The 17,225-nt window shown below is 44.1% G+C and overlaps 1 non-coding gene across 1 annotated transcript; it reads left to right on the top strand.

The window, feature by feature from the left end:
- The first annotated feature begins 10,091 nt into the window (after positions 1-10,091).
- Positions 10,092-10,166, top strand: Trnas-cga (transfer RNA serine (anticodon CGA)). The gene has a single exon. It is a non-coding gene; the product is annotated as a tRNA-Ser (tRNA).
- The last annotated feature ends 7,059 nt before the right edge of the window (positions 10,167-17,225 follow it).

The following is a 17,225-nucleotide window of genomic DNA, read 5'->3' on the forward strand; positions in this document are numbered from 1 at the left end:
TGCCCGACGGTCTCATTACTCTTGGCATTTCCCCGATCTCCGTAAGAGTTAGAGCCTGGTGTGAATCTGCACTGAAGTGGCCAATTGCTCGTCCTCACTGTAGTGGTATAAGTGTGTCTTTTCCTTCGGACATGTCAGATAGAACAGTCACCCCATGTATCATTGATTTACATTTGTCTGTTGTTTTGTACGCCATTTATGGGGTATTTAGTCCTTCTCTTACACCAGTGACAGATTCTGGCAGAAAGTTTTTTTACAGGTGGCATTAACATGTCAAAAGCTAAGATTATAGCAACATATACAACAAGGAAACACCTTATAATAATAACAATCATATATTAATTACAGAGCGGGAAAAATAACTGGCCCAGAAAATAATGAAAAGACTGACGCGGAATTCATCTTCGTCAAAGAGCAACCTTTATGCCCTCCTTGCTGATGACAGATGGATGGAAGGTGGCCAAAAAATCTCTAGCCGTGGGAATATGTACAGACAAGCAAAAGATTAGTTGAGACTAATGGAGTTTGAATAAATATATTGTACTCATCAAAAATCATTCAAAGGCCAAGATCGCACCAAATACGTTCTTCACGTCTTAAATATTTTTTTGCAGTAAAACGTGTTCATCTTACGCTGAACCTCGTGCACAAGATGACAAGCGATAAAATTCAGCACATTATACGAGTAAAGGTTTGTCATCGCACGTCATCGGTTGTCTTGAACCAGAAATGTTTTGTGCGATCTTGGCTTTGGAATAGTATTTTACAGTTAAAACGGATCGCCTTCAGTACTCTTATAATGAGAAAAGTTAGTATTGTAATGAGATTATTCTAAAGAACTGCTACGCTGTTGACAAATTGTTACAACCGTGGTCAGAAATAAGCAGAGGCCTAAAGGCAGGTTTACTATCTTTTGGTTAAAAAAATCGATATTTTTAATTGCTTTTTGGATCCATAAAAGTGTTTAGAATACACCCCTGAAACGGTTTTTCCGAATGACGAGTTATTGTACTTATGCTTGGGAGGAAACACACATAATTCAACTGAAAGTTTGAACCCGTGTGTCTGGAAGTTAGCCCCCAAGCATTTGCTTTCTGGAGCGAAGACTGCTGAGATTGCGACTTTCCTGGCAGTGAGCAGCTTCAACGAAGGGTATTCAGCAATTCTGAAGACCATGACAACGATGGACGTCACCCTGGGTTTCTAATCGACTCATTTCGCCAAGCATTCGGACTACCACCGCATTTAAGCGGCCGAAAACTGCTTGTCACCGGCCGTACGAGCGGCTCTGGAGCAGCACAGGATGGCCCTGATCGAGCAGAACGCCCTCTGTGAGGAAAGGCAGGACTGGTTTACGGATCCAGAATAGCAGATTGAACGTACGTTGCATAATACTGCGTTTATATGTAGTCAAAACTTCTAACGCATTTTTCTCGAAGTGACTTTTTATTGTGCTGTGTCGTAACTTAAAATCTACTGAACCGATTGGTATGATTCTTGGTTTCTAACGAAGCTAACTAAATTGTCTAGGAGTTGTACCACTTTTATTCCGATCCGTCAACTATAAATATTTTTACTTTGCCGACGAGGTCCAAAAATCGATTAAAAAACCCTTTTTTTTCAAATGGTCGCCATTTTGTTTCCTATGGTCCAAATAACTCAATCGAGGTACAATTCCTAAAGTATCTTACATACATCACTAACGCCAAAATTCCAGTTTGCAGAGGAAAAATCAGTAAACATTTTGTTCTAATTTGACATTGATATCTATAACATATCCCGAGAAAAAAATTCACTAAGAACATGCCTTTTTCGGGCCAAAGGTAGTAAAAAATGGTTCAAATGGCTCTGAGCACTATGCAACTTAACTTCTGAGGTCATTAGTCGCCTAGAACTTAGAACTAATTAAACCTAACTAACCTAAGGACATCACACACATCCATGCCCGAGGCAGGATTCGAACCTGCGACCGTAGCGGTCACGCGGTTCCAGACTGAAGCGCCTTTAACCGCACGGCCACAACGGCCGGCCCAAAGGTAGTAAACCTCACCTTAACACAGGCATGGGTCCATACACACTAAGTGTTTATCGGTAGTGTTAATTGTTAACAACCTGGAGTAATGTCCGATACAAAGCAGCAACACGGAACACTCACTAGAAGCACGGAACTACAAGCAGGAGTAGAGGTATGGCGTGGTCCTCAGGTGGTCGCTATTTGTAACACCGTGCTGGGGGTCTTCAGCTGTCGCCGGCCAGGAGGTTCTGCATTGGTGGCGATGTTGAAAGCGCCGGCCCTGGCAGTATCGATAAACTAAAATACTACAAACCTCCCCCCCTCCTCCCCCTCACTCCAACGCCGCCCCTGAGGAGCGAGGTCTTTTGGTGATGCAACCGTAACGGCGACTTGAAGTGGTGCGGCGGTCACCTTCGGTCTGCTGTCCGCTTGGAGACAGATGAGGATGATGGTTTGGTTTGTGGGGCGCTCAGCTGTGCTGCCATCAGCAACCGTAGAAAGTCCCAATTTTTACACAGTCCAATTTTTATTTACACAGTCCAATTTTGCCACAGCGACTGATGATGATGATGATGACATGATGAGGACAACGAAAACACCCAATCCCCGGGCAGGGATAATCCCCAAACCTGCCGGGAATCGAACTCGGGACCCCGTGGTCCAGAGACAAGGACGCTAGCCACTTTTTATTTTTTTTTAAACTCATTTTGTTCGTTATGGATCCTTGTATTTGTTCGGGGCGGAAGTTCCTTAGTGGTTGTTTAAGTTCATCGTGGAACCAGTGGCTCAGTTTTTTTATTAGGGCAGCCAACCCTCTCATCGATCACGCTGAGCTACCGTGCCGGCTAACTAGACCACGAGCTGCAGACGAGAGACATGAAGAATAGAGTCTTGGTCCATCTGCTCAGCGCCAGGTGCTGGCAACGCAGGAGCCACCTCGCATGGTTGACGCAGCTGTATATTGCCCTTTAATGAGCAGGTAGTTCAGAATACCAGTTTCATTCTATTACTACACAGTATTCAAAAAACGAAAAATGTTGTACATTCTGGGCTTTGTCACTGTTTTATGTACAAAAAATTTAAAAATAACTTTAAAGACAATAAAAACAAAAAACAAAAGCAAAAGAGTCTTTTTCACTCTTAGTTTACGTCTTTTATTATAACTTCGAGTTCTGTGTCTTCAGAGTGAGCGAAGTGGCTCCGACCATCAAAAATTAGCATCCTGACACAATTTCCGGAATTATTCCACATCAGGCCGTATATACTATTCCCGTAATATTTAGAAGTCGTGAGACGTTGTCGTGTCACTGGACTACGATAATTCAAACAAAGCTGTTATCGCTTTGTTCAAACGAAAGAAAAAAATTTCCCGTTTCCTCTCCGTTGTCTCCAAACCTGCAGTCACACCCGTTCGCAACAGAATACACTACGCACATCGCAAGCAGCAATATGAACGTTTTTTTCTTTCAGATAAAAGTCTTAACTCCGCCACATATACAGGGCTATTACAAATGATTGAAGAGATTTCATAAATTCACTGTAGCTCCATTCATTGACATATGGTCACGACACACTACAGATACGTACAAAAACTCATAAAGTTTTGTTCGGCTGAAGCCGCACTTCAGGTTTCTGCCGCCAGAGCGCTCGAGAGCGCAGTGAGACAAAATGGCGACAGGAGCCGAGAAAGCGCATGTCGTGCTTGAAATGCACTCACATCAGTCAGTCATAACAGGGCAACGACACTTCAGGACGAAGATCAACAAAGATCCACCAACTGCTAACTCCATTCGGCGATGGTATGCGCAGTTTGAAGTTTCTGGATGCCTCTGTAAGGGGAAATCAACGGGTCGGCCTGCAGTGAGCGAAGAAACGGTTGAACGCGTGCGGGCAAGTTTCACGCGTAGCCCGCGGAAGTCGACGAATGAAGCAAGCAGGGAGCTAAACGTACCACAGCCGACGGTTTGGAAAATCTTACGCAAAAGGCTAAAGCAGAAGCCTTACCGTTTACAATTGCTACAAGCCATGACACCCGATGGCAAAGTCAAATGCTTTGAATTTTCGGCGCGGTTGCAACAGCTCATGGAAGAGGATGCGTTCAGTGCGAAACTTGTGTTCAGTGATGAAGCAACATTTTTTCTTAATGGTGAAGTGAACAGACACAATGTGCGAATCTGGGCGGTAGAGAATCCTCACGCATTTGTGCAGCAAATTCGCAATTCACCAAAAGTTAACATGTTTTGTGCAGTCTCACGGTTTAAAGTTTACGGCCCCTTTTTCTTCTGCGAAAAAAACGTTACAGGACACGTGTATCTGGACATGCTGGAAAATTGGCTCATGCCACAACTGGAGACCGACAGCACCGCCGACTTCATCTTTCAACAGGATCGTGCTCCACCGCACTTCCATCACGATGTTCAGCATTTCTTAAACAGGAGACTGGAAAACCGATGGATCGGTCGTGGTGGATATCATGATCAGCAATTCGTGTCTTGGCCTCCACGTTCTCCCGACTTAACCCCATGCGATTTCTTTCTGTGGGGTTATGTGAAAGATTCAGTGTTTAAACCTCCTCTACCAAGAAACGTGCCAGAACTGCGAGCTCGCATCAGCGATGCTTTCGAACTCATTGATGGGGACATGCTGCGCCGAGTGTGGGAGGAACTTGATTATCGGCTTGATGTCTGCCGAAGCACTAAAGGGGCACATATCGAACATTTGTGAATGCCTAAAAAAACTTTTTGAGTTTTTGTATGTGTGTGCAAAGCATTGTGAAAATATCTCAAATAATAAAGTTATTGTAGAGCTGTGAAATCGCTTCAATCATTTGTAATAACCCTGTACATATCAAGACTTCCTGAACAGAACACACACAGACTCCTTTGTGCAAAATAGTCGTTACAGCTACAGAGTGAGGTTGAGGTTCTAGTAAGAAAAGTTGCATGGGATAACGTACAGTCATTAAACATTGTATCAGAATTTACGGAATATATTATTTCATAGATTAATATCATGTCACGGTTTAGGATTTTGACAAGACAACTTTCATTGCATAGGTTCGGTGGAACCATCAATCGAGAAATTTTTTTAGTGCTTTTCCCTATAACGCTAAAGTTGTTATACAGTGTCATCCTTATTAACGCTTAAAAACACCCGAAGCGACGTAGATGGCGCTGACACAAGTAATTTAATGCAATGTGCATGGGGCCACAAACACCGAGAGATACCCCACAAATGGATGAAAAAAAAAAAAAACGCAGGTGACTCTAGTGTGTAAGGAGGGTAAAAGTCGGGACCCGCAAAGTTACAGACCAATATCCCTAACTTCTGTATGCTGCAGAATCCATGAACATATTCTAAGTTCAAACGTAATAAACTTTCTTGAGACTGAGAAGCTTATGTCCACGAATCAGCATGATTTTAGAAAACATCTCTTTTCGAGAAACTCAGCTTGCCCTTTTCTCACATGATGTACTGAGAAATATGGATGAAGGGCAACAAGCAGATTCCATATTCCTAGATTTCCTGAAAGCAGGCTACTAACAAAGGGACGAGAATATGGAATAAGTTCGCTGATATGTGAGTGGCTCGAAGACTTCTTGAATAACACAGGCCAACGATGGAAAAACTTTTTTGCTAAAAATAACTTATTCTTATGTCTTTTTATGGTGGAAAATACAAATGTGATACTTAAAAACTGTGTCACCCACGATTTCTTCACATTTTACAGTTAAATTTGTTAAATTAAGCGATTTTTTAAAGAATTTAACAGCTTTTATATGGTTAACGTAATTTAAAAAGGAGGTGCAATGAACATAGATGACGTTGGTAGCATTGCTGGGAAACATATGCTGGCACAAAAAGATCGAGTCTATTCGTGTGTTAACAGATGGTGTTTTGTTTACTGTCAACCTACCCTCACTTTCCCGTTTCCTGTACATGTGTTCAGTACAATGTCTAATCGTTGTTATAAAAACTCTGCTGACAAAATCGATCAAATGGCTCTGAGCACTATGGGACTAGAGCTGATGCTGCTATCGAAGTCCCAATCTTGAATCTGCTATTGAACTGGGCCGTAAGAAGTCCGTCTTGGCGCTTATGTCCTCTTCACATAGGGGCAGCTGCTGTCGCGTTATCGTCCTGAAGGAAGGTCCAGTCAGCATGCGATTGGGTGACTTCTTCGCACAGCCGTCTCATCTCTTTCGTTTTCGACTGGCGTACCGGCGCTTAACTTAGAACTACTTAAGCTTAACCAACCTAAGGACATCACATAAATCCTTGCCCGAGGCAGGATTCTAACATGCGACCGTAGCGGTCGTGCGGTTCCAGGCTGGAGCGGCCTGAACCGCTCGGCCACACCGGCTGGCACTCTGCTGACAGTTTTTGCTATATTTGTGGTGAATTTGTGACTAAAAGACACCAAAGAAACGTTATAGACTTTGTGAAAGAGGTTTATTTATCATACTTTGAATCTGACCTTGGTGACTGAGATAAATCTTGGGTGCCCCATAAGGTATGTTATATGTGCGTGTAAAGATCTGCGAAAATGGTCCAAAAAGGAGAAAGAAGCCTTTATATTGCTGTTCCAATGATATGGAGGGAGCCAAGAAATCATTCCTATAATTGCTGCTTTTGGAGTCTTGATATTACTGGTCATAATTCGAAAAACAAGAAGGTAATAAATAAGCTATCTTAACCTTCCATCCGCCATCCGGGCAAGGAGAGCGTTTTCACCAGGACATTAAAGTGATGGAAAAACGCCACCAAGGCCGCTGGAACACTAACATGATAGGGGACTACTGTTGGTCACTTCAATGAGAAGTTCAACAAGCGACTCATCGTAGAAAAAGCCACACAAGAAGCTTCAAATAAAAAAGAGAAAGAAAATACGAATCAACTCCAGCTGAAAAGTGAAATCTCTATTAACACATATCATTGTTTTAAGTAGCTTACTGTAAATACAAACCATGCTTATGTTGTAACAAAGAGTTTCATAAATTTCCCCGTTTACCGTATAGCATAGGACTTTTATACTATATAATAAAAAGCATATTGCTTGAAAATTATGAGTTACACAAAAAGCTAAGGCTAAATTTGGATTCAGGTCATAAAAAAAATAAAGATCAGCTATCAAAGTGAAAAAGAGTTTTTAAAAGAAATTTTTCGTTGACCTGTGTAATGGAACCCAGTATGTTGTCCTCGACGGCGAGTGTTCAACAGAGAGACAAGGACATCATCAGGAGTGGCCCAGGGAAGTGTCATAGGACCGCTGTTGTTCTCTATACACATAAGTAATTTGGTGGACAGCCTGGGCAGCAATTTGCGGATGTTTGATTCAAATGGCTCTGAGCACTATGGGACTTAACATCTTAGGTCATCAGTCCCCTAGAACTTAGAACTACTTAAACCTAACTAGCCTAAGGACATCACACACATCCATGCCCGAGGCAGGATTCGAACCTGCGACCGTAGCAGCCCCGCGGTTCCGGACTGAAGCGCCTAGAACCGCACGTCCAACGCGGCCGGCGCGGTTGTTTGCTGATGATGCTGTGGTGTACGGCGAGGTATCGAAGTTCAGTGACTGTAGGAAGGTATAAGATGATTTACAAAAAATTTCCAGTTGGTGTGATAAATGTGGAAAAATATAAGCTTGTGCGGATGAGTTGAAACATCAAATCTTTAGTGTTCAGATAAAGTTTTACTAGTGTCCTGCTTGACACAAGTCGATTAAATGTCGGCGTAACGTCGTAAGGCGATATGAGGTGGAAAGAGCATGTGAGAACTATGGTAGGCAAGGGGATCGGTTGACTTCGGTTTACTGGGAGAATTTTAGGAAAGAGTGATCCACCTGTAAAGGAGACCACACACACGACGCTGGTACGACCTATTCTTGAGTACTGCCCGTGTGGTTAGGATCCGTACCAGGACTGAAGGAAGACAAGAAGCAGTTCAGAGATGGGCTGTTAGATTTGTTACCGGTAGGTGCGAACAACGTGTCAGTGTAACGGTGATGTTTCAGGATCGCAAATGAGAATCTCTGGAGGGAAGGTGACGTTCATTTCCAGAAACAGTATTGAGAAAATTTAGAGAACCAAAATACGCATAAGGACCACGAAGACAGAGAAATTAGGGCTGATACGGAGGCATACAGATAGTCGTTTTTCTCTCGCTCTGTTTCCTAGTGGAACAGGAAAGGAAATGACAAGCAGTGGTAGAAGGTTTCCTCCGCCACGCATCGTACGGTGGCTTGCGGAATATCTGTGTAGATGTAGATATTGAACGTCTGATGTACCAGATAACGTACCTTGCCACGAGTGTAACAGTTCGGCTTGGTGGCGAAGGAACGAGTGAGCGATGCAATACTTGCATTCGAGCAAACGGTACAAATTTCGAACACCTTTTGTAACTATGATCTGTTGTAAACGCAGAAGACACAGAATAATTGTCCCATCTGTAAACAAGTAAAAGCTGTTGTTATTTTGTCTTTCTTTGCTGTTGTCCCTTCTTTCTTTTTGCATGGAAAACGTAGACCACTTGCTGCTAACGACGCAATTTGGAAGCTTATACTCATTTACTTGCGATACAGTACGGTAAGTTTTTGCTGTACTGTCCTTTATAATAAACCAGCACCGAGCAAGGTGGCGAAGTGGTTAGCAAACAGTACTCGCATTCTGGAGGACGAGGGTTCAGACTTGCGTCCGGCCATCCTGATTTAGATTTTCCGTGGTTTCCCAGAACCGCTTCAGGCAAATGACTGGGTGGTCCCTCCGAAAGGACACGGCCGACTTGCTTCCCCATCCTTTCCCAATCCGGTGGGACCGATGATGTCGCTGTTTGGACCCCTCCCCCAAATCAACCAAGCAACCAATAAAGCAGAGACCGCCAGACCGGTAAATAAAGTAACAGGTCTTATCTCACTTTAGACACGTATTTCTAACGTAATGAAAAGATACTGCCCGCCAGTCGCAAGACTCGAAACCTGAGCGTAACGGCCCGAATTCGCACACATAGGCCCGGAACAACACTGACGTGAATATCTGGCTGTTCAGGTGCGATAGACCGACAGCTCAACCACATGCGGTGAGGCACGTCCTGTGATGACGACACGTTACTGACGTCACATGTTAAACACTTGTCAACTTTTGGGTTATTTCCAAACAATGCGACCCCATGTGTCTTTTTTTTTTTTTTTTTTTTTTTTTTCCGTCCAAACAGACCTTTAAGTTCCAACGACCGGCCACCGTGCCATGCTCAGCTCTTAGGCTTTCCCTGCCGTTGTCAGTTTCTGTGACCGCTGTCGTTACTTCTCAATCAAGCAGCTCCTCATCTGGCCTCACAAGGGCTGAGCGCACCCTGCTTCACAACAGCACTTGGCAGACCCGCACGGTGACCCATCCAAATGTTAGCCAAGCCCGTCAGCGTTTAACTTCCGTGACCTGACGGGAACCGGTGTTACTACTGCGGCAAAGTCATTGTGTCCCCCCCCCCCCCCCATGTATCTTATTATAAATTAAATGCCTCAGTGTCCTTTACGTTGGTTCGGAGGTTTTTAAACGTTAATGAGAATCACCCTGTATGTACTTTGGCTGTATCTCTTGTTTCCCTCCTCTTCGTTCATGTGTCTCACCAACCTGTCTGTTATTAGAATGAGATTTTCACTCTGCAGCGGAGTGTGCGCTGATGTGAAACTTCCTGGCAGATTAAAACTGTGTGCCCGACCGAGACTCGAACTCGAGACCTGGCAGAAGTAAAGCTGTGAGTACAAGGCGTGTGTCGTGCTTCGGTAGCTCAGTTGGTAGAGCACTTGCCCGCGAAAGGCAAAGGTCCCGAGTTCGAGTCTCGGTCGGGCACACAGTTTTAATCTGCCAGGAAGTTTCATATTAGCGCACACTCCGCTGCAGAGTGAAAATCTCATTCTGGAAACATCCCCCAGGCTGTGGCTAAGCCATGTCTCCGCAATATCCTTTCTTTCAGGAGTGCTAGTTCTGCAAGGTTCGCAGGAGAGCTTCTGTAAAGTTTGGAAGGTAGGAGACGAGGTACTGGCAGAAGTAGAGCTGTGAGTACCGGGCGTGAGTCGTGCTTCGGTAGCTCAGTTGGTAGAGCACTTGCCCGCGAAAGGCAAAGGTCCCGAGTTCGAGTCTCGGTCGGGCAGACAGTTTTAATCTGTCTGTTATTGACTTGCGTCCCTGAATATTGTAATATTTCTGGCTTAGTCAGCCATCATATTAAGCTCCAAGAAGCTGTTCCCAGAGCAGTGGAGATGCAAGAAGTATATAGATGACGAAATGTGGTGTGAGGTACCTGTGACAGATGTTAGATTCGGTACCATTCCCGTGAGAAAGACCGCCTGCATAATGCTACTGCTCTGTGATTGGCTCCTGTGTTCGGAGCAAGGGTGACAAAACGTTATAGTTATTATAATTAGTTAAACTACTCATTGGAATGACTTCGCTTTTTAATATAAATATCTCTCAATAGCTGACTATCAATCTGTCACTTTACAATTATTGAAAACAATTTAAATAAAAAACAAAAGACTGACAAAATTGGAGACGAAGCACTTCGGAAGTGTTCGGGTCACGCCCTTTTCTGGAATGGCGCGCGAAGTGTTTCGGGCTGTTCGTCACTCTGGATTAGACAGTCGAGAAGAACAGACATGTTGTTTGTCGTAGGATGTGTTTCCAATTTTTATTTAAGTTCCTGTTCGTCACTCTGGATTAGGCAGTCGAGATGTACAGTCATGTTGTCTGTGGCTGGATGTGTTTGCCAGTATTCAGTATTAAATGATTCACTCCGGTAGTCATGAGGCACAGACGAGTGCCACAAATAGTGTAAAGACACATTTTCGTAAACATTGTGTTTGATCATGTACTTCGCTGTATCAGAAGGTGTTGTATTAAGATCATGTAGTCTTCTCGTGTGGCTATATTAAAATTCGCGAGTGACATCCCAAAGACGTTATACATTATTTCAGAACAGAATCTTGCTAAAAGTCGGTTTCAGCCTCAAGATACAGAACCTACGACCTGCGTGCTGTTTTCTGCGCTGGGGACATCAACTTGAAGACAGCAAGTTAGTGAACCATAGCAGAACCTTCGTATTCCACACAGTGCAGTGGAAACGTGTACTGCATGAACAGATCAAATGTGCTCAGTGACACATCATCTGCAGTAATGCAGAGGAGGTAAAGGAGGATGATCGTTCAAAATGGTTCAAATGGCTCTGAGCACTATGGGACTTAACAGCTGAGGTCATCAGTCCCCTAGAACGTAGAACTACTTAAATGTAACTAACCTAAGGACATCACACATATCCATGTCCGAGGCAGGATTCGAACCTGCGACCGTAGCGGTCGCGCGGTTCCGGACTGAAGCGCTTAGAACTGCTCGGTCACTCCGGCTGGCTAGGATGATCGTTATTAACACCAACAATCAATTCATTCTTCCTTTCATGCCGTAATATGATTTTCAGTTTTCATAATGAAACGTTCCTCTTATTCCTACTGCCGTTTCAATGTGCCTGGGGTCATACCCTGACTTTATGATTGGTAACAAAATGAAATTTGGACCCGCGTCTGTGTAGGGAAAGTCTAGCGACTCGGCCAGCGTCCGTAGCTCCGCATTTCGCAACACCTGTCGTGCCTCCACTGTCGTCCCGCGTACCTTGTTTCGCCGCCTCCTCGCTTACGCCACAATGTCCGGTGTACCGTTCCGCGACGCAGATGGGCCGTCAGCCGCAACGGTGTCCTCTACTGCAGCCGCCACGGCCGCTATCTGCTTCGTGACGGTGCCCCTCGTCAGCAGAGAGAGCCCCGTGCCCTGTGCCCTTGTGCCCTTCCGGCAGGCGGCGTCGTCCTCCGGAGTCCCGGTCTTTACTGGTGCCGCTGTCGCAAGCCGCCGTTGGACGCCGGGTCATCGCCCGGCTGCGCTGCGAGCCTTGTGTCGTGACGAGTGCCCTTTGCCTCGGCGTCACACAGCTGCGCGCCAGGCTGCAGCGGCCGTGACGCAAGAGCGCGCCGACACTTGTTTACCGCCTTCTGTGGAACGCGAAAGTCGAGAAGTGGCGTTAGCGCCCCCGTAAACGATCAATCATTTTGTGAAACTCAATTAAACCTGCCAAAACCCAAGCGGTACTTGTTGGTCACTCTAAGCTCATTAGCCCAAAACATCGGTAATCCGTACCATTTCTTATCCTAAATGGAACAAATATTAATTTATCTACCTCAGCAAAGAGTTTGGGAGTAATAATAGATGAAAATCTAAATTGGACAGAGCATGTAACTGCAGTGTGCAAAAAAAGCATCAGCACCCCTTCATGTCCTACAAAAATATAAAAAACTCTTCCGTTTCCATCTGAAAACGAAATTAGTACAAACGCTTATGCCCCCAGTCATTGACTACAGCGATATTATCCTACAAGGCCTCTCTCAGGAAAATTCGCGACGTCTGGAACTGGTTATGAATGCCTGCGTCCGATACATCTGTGACGTTCGACTTTTTGATCACATTTCACCAGCATAAGCAAAATTGTCCTGGCTGCGTGCAGACAAACTCAGAGATTTCCATACACTCTGTCTCATCTACTGCCTTATAAATGTACACTGTCCCTCATATCTCTCCTCATCCTTAACGCTTGTGTCGGAACAACATGACAGACCAATCATAATAAAATCCTCTCTGTTCCGTCCAATCATAATAAAATCCTCTCTGTTCCACTGCATCGCTCGCTCAGTCACCTTCTCCAAGTCCTTTACAGTAGCGGGAACCCGACTTTTGGAATAACCTCCTCTCTTATATAAATCACGCCCGGGACCAGCATCTTGGTTTGTTCTTCCTTAAACACAGTGCCGGAGACAACGTTATAAATGCACTACCTGCATTTATAGTCATTCCAACTAGTGCTGAAATACAACATACATACGCTCTAGAATTAAGGTTAAATTGACAGACTTTCTTAGTACGTTGTACGGGCTTATTTGACACATCCATGACTAGGTAAGAGCGAAGTTTGCTCTTTTACGAGGGACTTAATAAGTTTTCAAAAATGGGACTTAACTGATAATGTCATTATCCCGTAAGCTTACACACTACTTAACCTAAATTATCCTAAGGACAAACACACACACCCATGCCCGAGGGAGGACTCGAATCTCCGCCGGTATCAGCCGCATAGTCCATGACTGCAGCGCCCTAGACCGCTCGGCTAATCGCGCGATGCTTAATAAGTTTTAAAGTAAGTTGGTGTAATCATCGGGTTCTGGGATTAATCTACATCTACATCTACATCTACATTTATACTCCGCAAGCCACCCAACGGTGTGTGGCGGAGGGCACTTTACGTGCCACTGTCATTACCTCCCTTTCCTGTTCCAGTCGCGTATGGTTCGCGGGAAGAACGACTGTCTGAAAGCCTCCGTGCGCGCTCTAATCTCTCTAATTTTACATTCGTGATCTCCTCGGAAGGTATAAGTAGGGGGAAGCAATATATTCGATACCTCATCCAGAAACGCACCCTCTCGAAACCTGGCGAGCAAGCTACACCGCGATGCAGAGCGCCTCTCTTGCAGAGTCTGCCACTTGAGTGTATTAAACATCTCCGTAACGCTATCACGGTTACCAAATAACCCTGTGACGAAACGCGCCGCTCTTCTTTGGATCTTCTCTATCTCCTCCATCAACCCGATCTGGTACGGATCCCACACTGATGAGCAATACTCAAGTATAGGTCGAACGAGTGTTTTGTAAGCCACCTCCTTTGTTGATGGACTACATTTTCTAAGGACTCTCCCAATGAATCTCAACCTGGTACCCGCCTTACCAACAATTAATTTTATATGATCATTCCACTTCAAATCGTTCCGCACACATACTCCCAGATATTTTACAGAAGTAACTGCTACCAGTGTTTGTTCCGCTATCAGATAATCATACAATAAAGGATCCTTCTTTCTGTGTATTCGCAATACATTACATTTGTCTATGTTAAGGGACAGTTGCCACTCCCTGCACCAAGTGCCTATCCACTGCAGATCTTCCTGCATTTCGCTACAATTTTCTAACGCTGCAACTTTTCTGTATACTACAGCATCGTCCGCGAAAAGCCGCATGGAACTTCCGACACTATCTACTAGGTCATTTATATATATTGTGAAAAGCAATGGTCCCGTAACACTCCCCTGTGTCACGCCAGAGGTTACTTTAACGTCTGTAGACGTCTCTCCATTGATAACAACATGGTGTGTTCTGTTTGCTAAAAACTCTTCAATCCAGCCACACAGCTGGTCTGATATTCCGTAGGCTCTTACTTTGTTTATCAGGCGACAGTGCGGAACTGTATCGAACGCCTTCCGGAAGTCAAGAAAAATAGCATCTACCTGGGAGCCAGTATCTAATATTTTCTGGGTCTCGTGAACAAATAAAGCGAGTTGGGTCTCACACGATCGCTGTTTACGGAATCCATGTTGATTCCTACAGAGTAGATTCTGGGTTTCCAAAAACGACATGATACTCGAGCAAAAAACATGTTCTAAAATTCTACAACAGGTCGACGTCAGAGATATAGGTCTATAGTTTTGCGCATCTGCTCGACGACCCTTCTTGAAGACTGGGACTACCTGTGCTCTTTTTCAACCATTTGGAACCCTCCGTTCCTCTAGAGACTTGCGGTACACGGCTGTTAGAAGGGGGGCAAGTTCTTTCGCGTACTCTGTGTACAGTCGAATTGGTATCCCGTCAGGTCCAGTGGACTTTCCCCTGTTGAGTGATTCCAGTTGCTTTTCTATTCCTTGGACACTTATTTCGATGTCAGCCATTTTTTCGTTTGTGCGAGGATTTAGAGATCGGAACTGCAGTGCGGTCTTCCTCTGTGAAACAGCTTTGGAAAAAGGTGTTTAGTATTTCAGCTTTACGCGTGTCATCCTCTGTTTCAATGCCATCATCATCCCGGAGTGTCTGGATATGCTGTTTCGAGCCACTTACTGATTTAACTTAAGACCAGAACCTCCTAGGATTTTCTGTCAAGTCGGTACATAGAATTTTACTTTCGAATTCACTGAACGCTTTACGCATAACCCTCCTTACGCTAACTTTGACATCGTTTAGCTTCTGTTTGTCTGACAGGTTTTGGCTGCGTTTAAACTTGGAGTGAAGCTCTCTTTGCTTTCGCAGTAGTTTCCTAACTTTGTTGTTGTACCACGGTGGGTTTTTCCGTCCCTCACAGTTTTACTCGGCACGTACCTGTCTAAAACGCATTTTACAATTGCCTTGAACTTTTTCCATAAACACTCAACATTGTCAGCGTCGGAACAGAAATTATCGTTTTGATCTTTTAGGTAGCCTGAAATCTAACTAGAAACTAGATACTAAGGCTGGAGCGAAAGGGCGCTATTTACTGCGTTCTACGTAATGTCTGATGTGTCTGCAAGTATATATTTTCTCAAGAGAATAATGTAGGTGTTCTGAACTTTTTGTATGTCTGTTTTCTTATTCTCTTCCTTTAGCATATTATCATGAGTAAATCTAACATTATAGACATTCCCTGGAACAGTATTTTCTTTTCTTCTTTAAACACGGTGCCAGAGTCAATAGTAGTACTGCTTTGTCTGCATTTGTGACCGTACTCACTACTCTAAAAATGCATACTAACACGAGTAGCATCTGCTTTAAAGTGAGGTTGAACTGACAAACATTATTTGAAGACCACAAAGGTCGTTTCTACGAAAACGATTGTACTCCGCAAGCTGTCACCCAGTGTATCGTAACGCCCATTTTACATGAGCGACTTTCCGGTCAAAATCGACTACTTGAAGCGCGTGCGCCTTTCATGTTTGCGTGTAAATCAGCAACCAACCAAGACGGTAGTGTGTCTATGACGTCAATGTTCTATAGATTGTGCCGAGAGTGGAGATCTACAATTCTGAGTATGCTGCAAGCTGTGCATGCGTAGAGGCAAGAAACTATGGCTGCGACTTCTATCATCGTATAACCTTTGCTGGTGAGCTCACTTCTATTATAGGAATGGATTTTGTGGTTCCGTGTCTTCTTAATCCGTACTGTGTTGTTTGAGGAGAACTAAGAACGTAAGGAGATAAACGGGTTTCAATGAAAATTATTTTAGCAGTGAAAAAGTCAGAATTACTGGACGAGAAAAATAATTTCCGTGGTTATTTGGCACTTAGCAAGAAACTAGATACGAAGGCTGGAGCAAAGGACGCTATTTACTGCGTTCTACGTAATGTCTGATGAGTCTGCAAGAATATATTTTCTCAAGAGAATAATGTAGGTGTTCTGAACTTTTTGTATGTCTGTTTTCCTATTCTCTTACTTCTCATGAAAAATGGCTCTGAGCACTATGGGACTTAACATCTCATGTCATCAGTCCCCTAGAACTTAGAACTACTTAAACCTAACTAACCTAAGGACATCACACACATCCATGCCCGAGGCAGGATTCGAACCTGCGACCGTTGCAGTCCCGCGGTTCCGGACTGCAGCGTCTAGAACCGCCAGACCACCGCGGCCGGCTTACTTCTCATGATTGTGAAAAATTTACCACGCTACTTTTGACAAGCACTTCCACTATGAATTCTGCTTTGGTCATTAATAAACGCTATTGTCTTTGCTTGTTCCTACATTTTGTTACTACATTTCATTTTCACCCTAAAAAAGATAAACTTGTATAACCTCACTTTCACCATTCATATGCCAAGCTGTACGCCAGACAACTCTCACACAACACCAGCAGTTTTCACTATGACGTGTAACCGAAAATGACCACTGAATGCAGAAGAGAATCAGTAGAGAATCAGTAGGCGCTGCTATTGACATACTTGTCTAAACAGTTTGGATAAGAATGTCGATCGTGTAAAAATGGGTTAATGGGTACACAGCGTACCACTATAATTATCCTACACCGCAGCCAATCGCACACCTATCATTTGTTAATGGTGCATAGTAACAGTGGCCGACCGTACTCCTGTGTATAAACCAAAATTCTTTTTCTCCTACCGTTGTGCTTACAGTTTGTTTAAAAACAAAAAGAGCCTTACATATTCCAACAACAGCTGTTACTGGTCAAAACAAGCTCCCCTAATGATAAGTCCAGAAAGCAATACCTGTTGGAACATCGACCAATTTGCTTGTGAAGTGTAATGTATAGTATTAGAAAGCTTAGGCGGGATTCGCCAGAGGTGGCGAAGAAAGTCATCCCAAAA

The sequence above is a fragment of the Schistocerca nitens genome, chromosome 1, assembly GCF_023898315.1.
Source record: "Schistocerca nitens isolate TAMUIC-IGC-003100 chromosome 1, iqSchNite1.1, whole genome shotgun sequence".
Lineage (NCBI taxonomy): Eukaryota > Metazoa > Arthropoda > Insecta > Orthoptera > Acrididae > Schistocerca > Schistocerca nitens.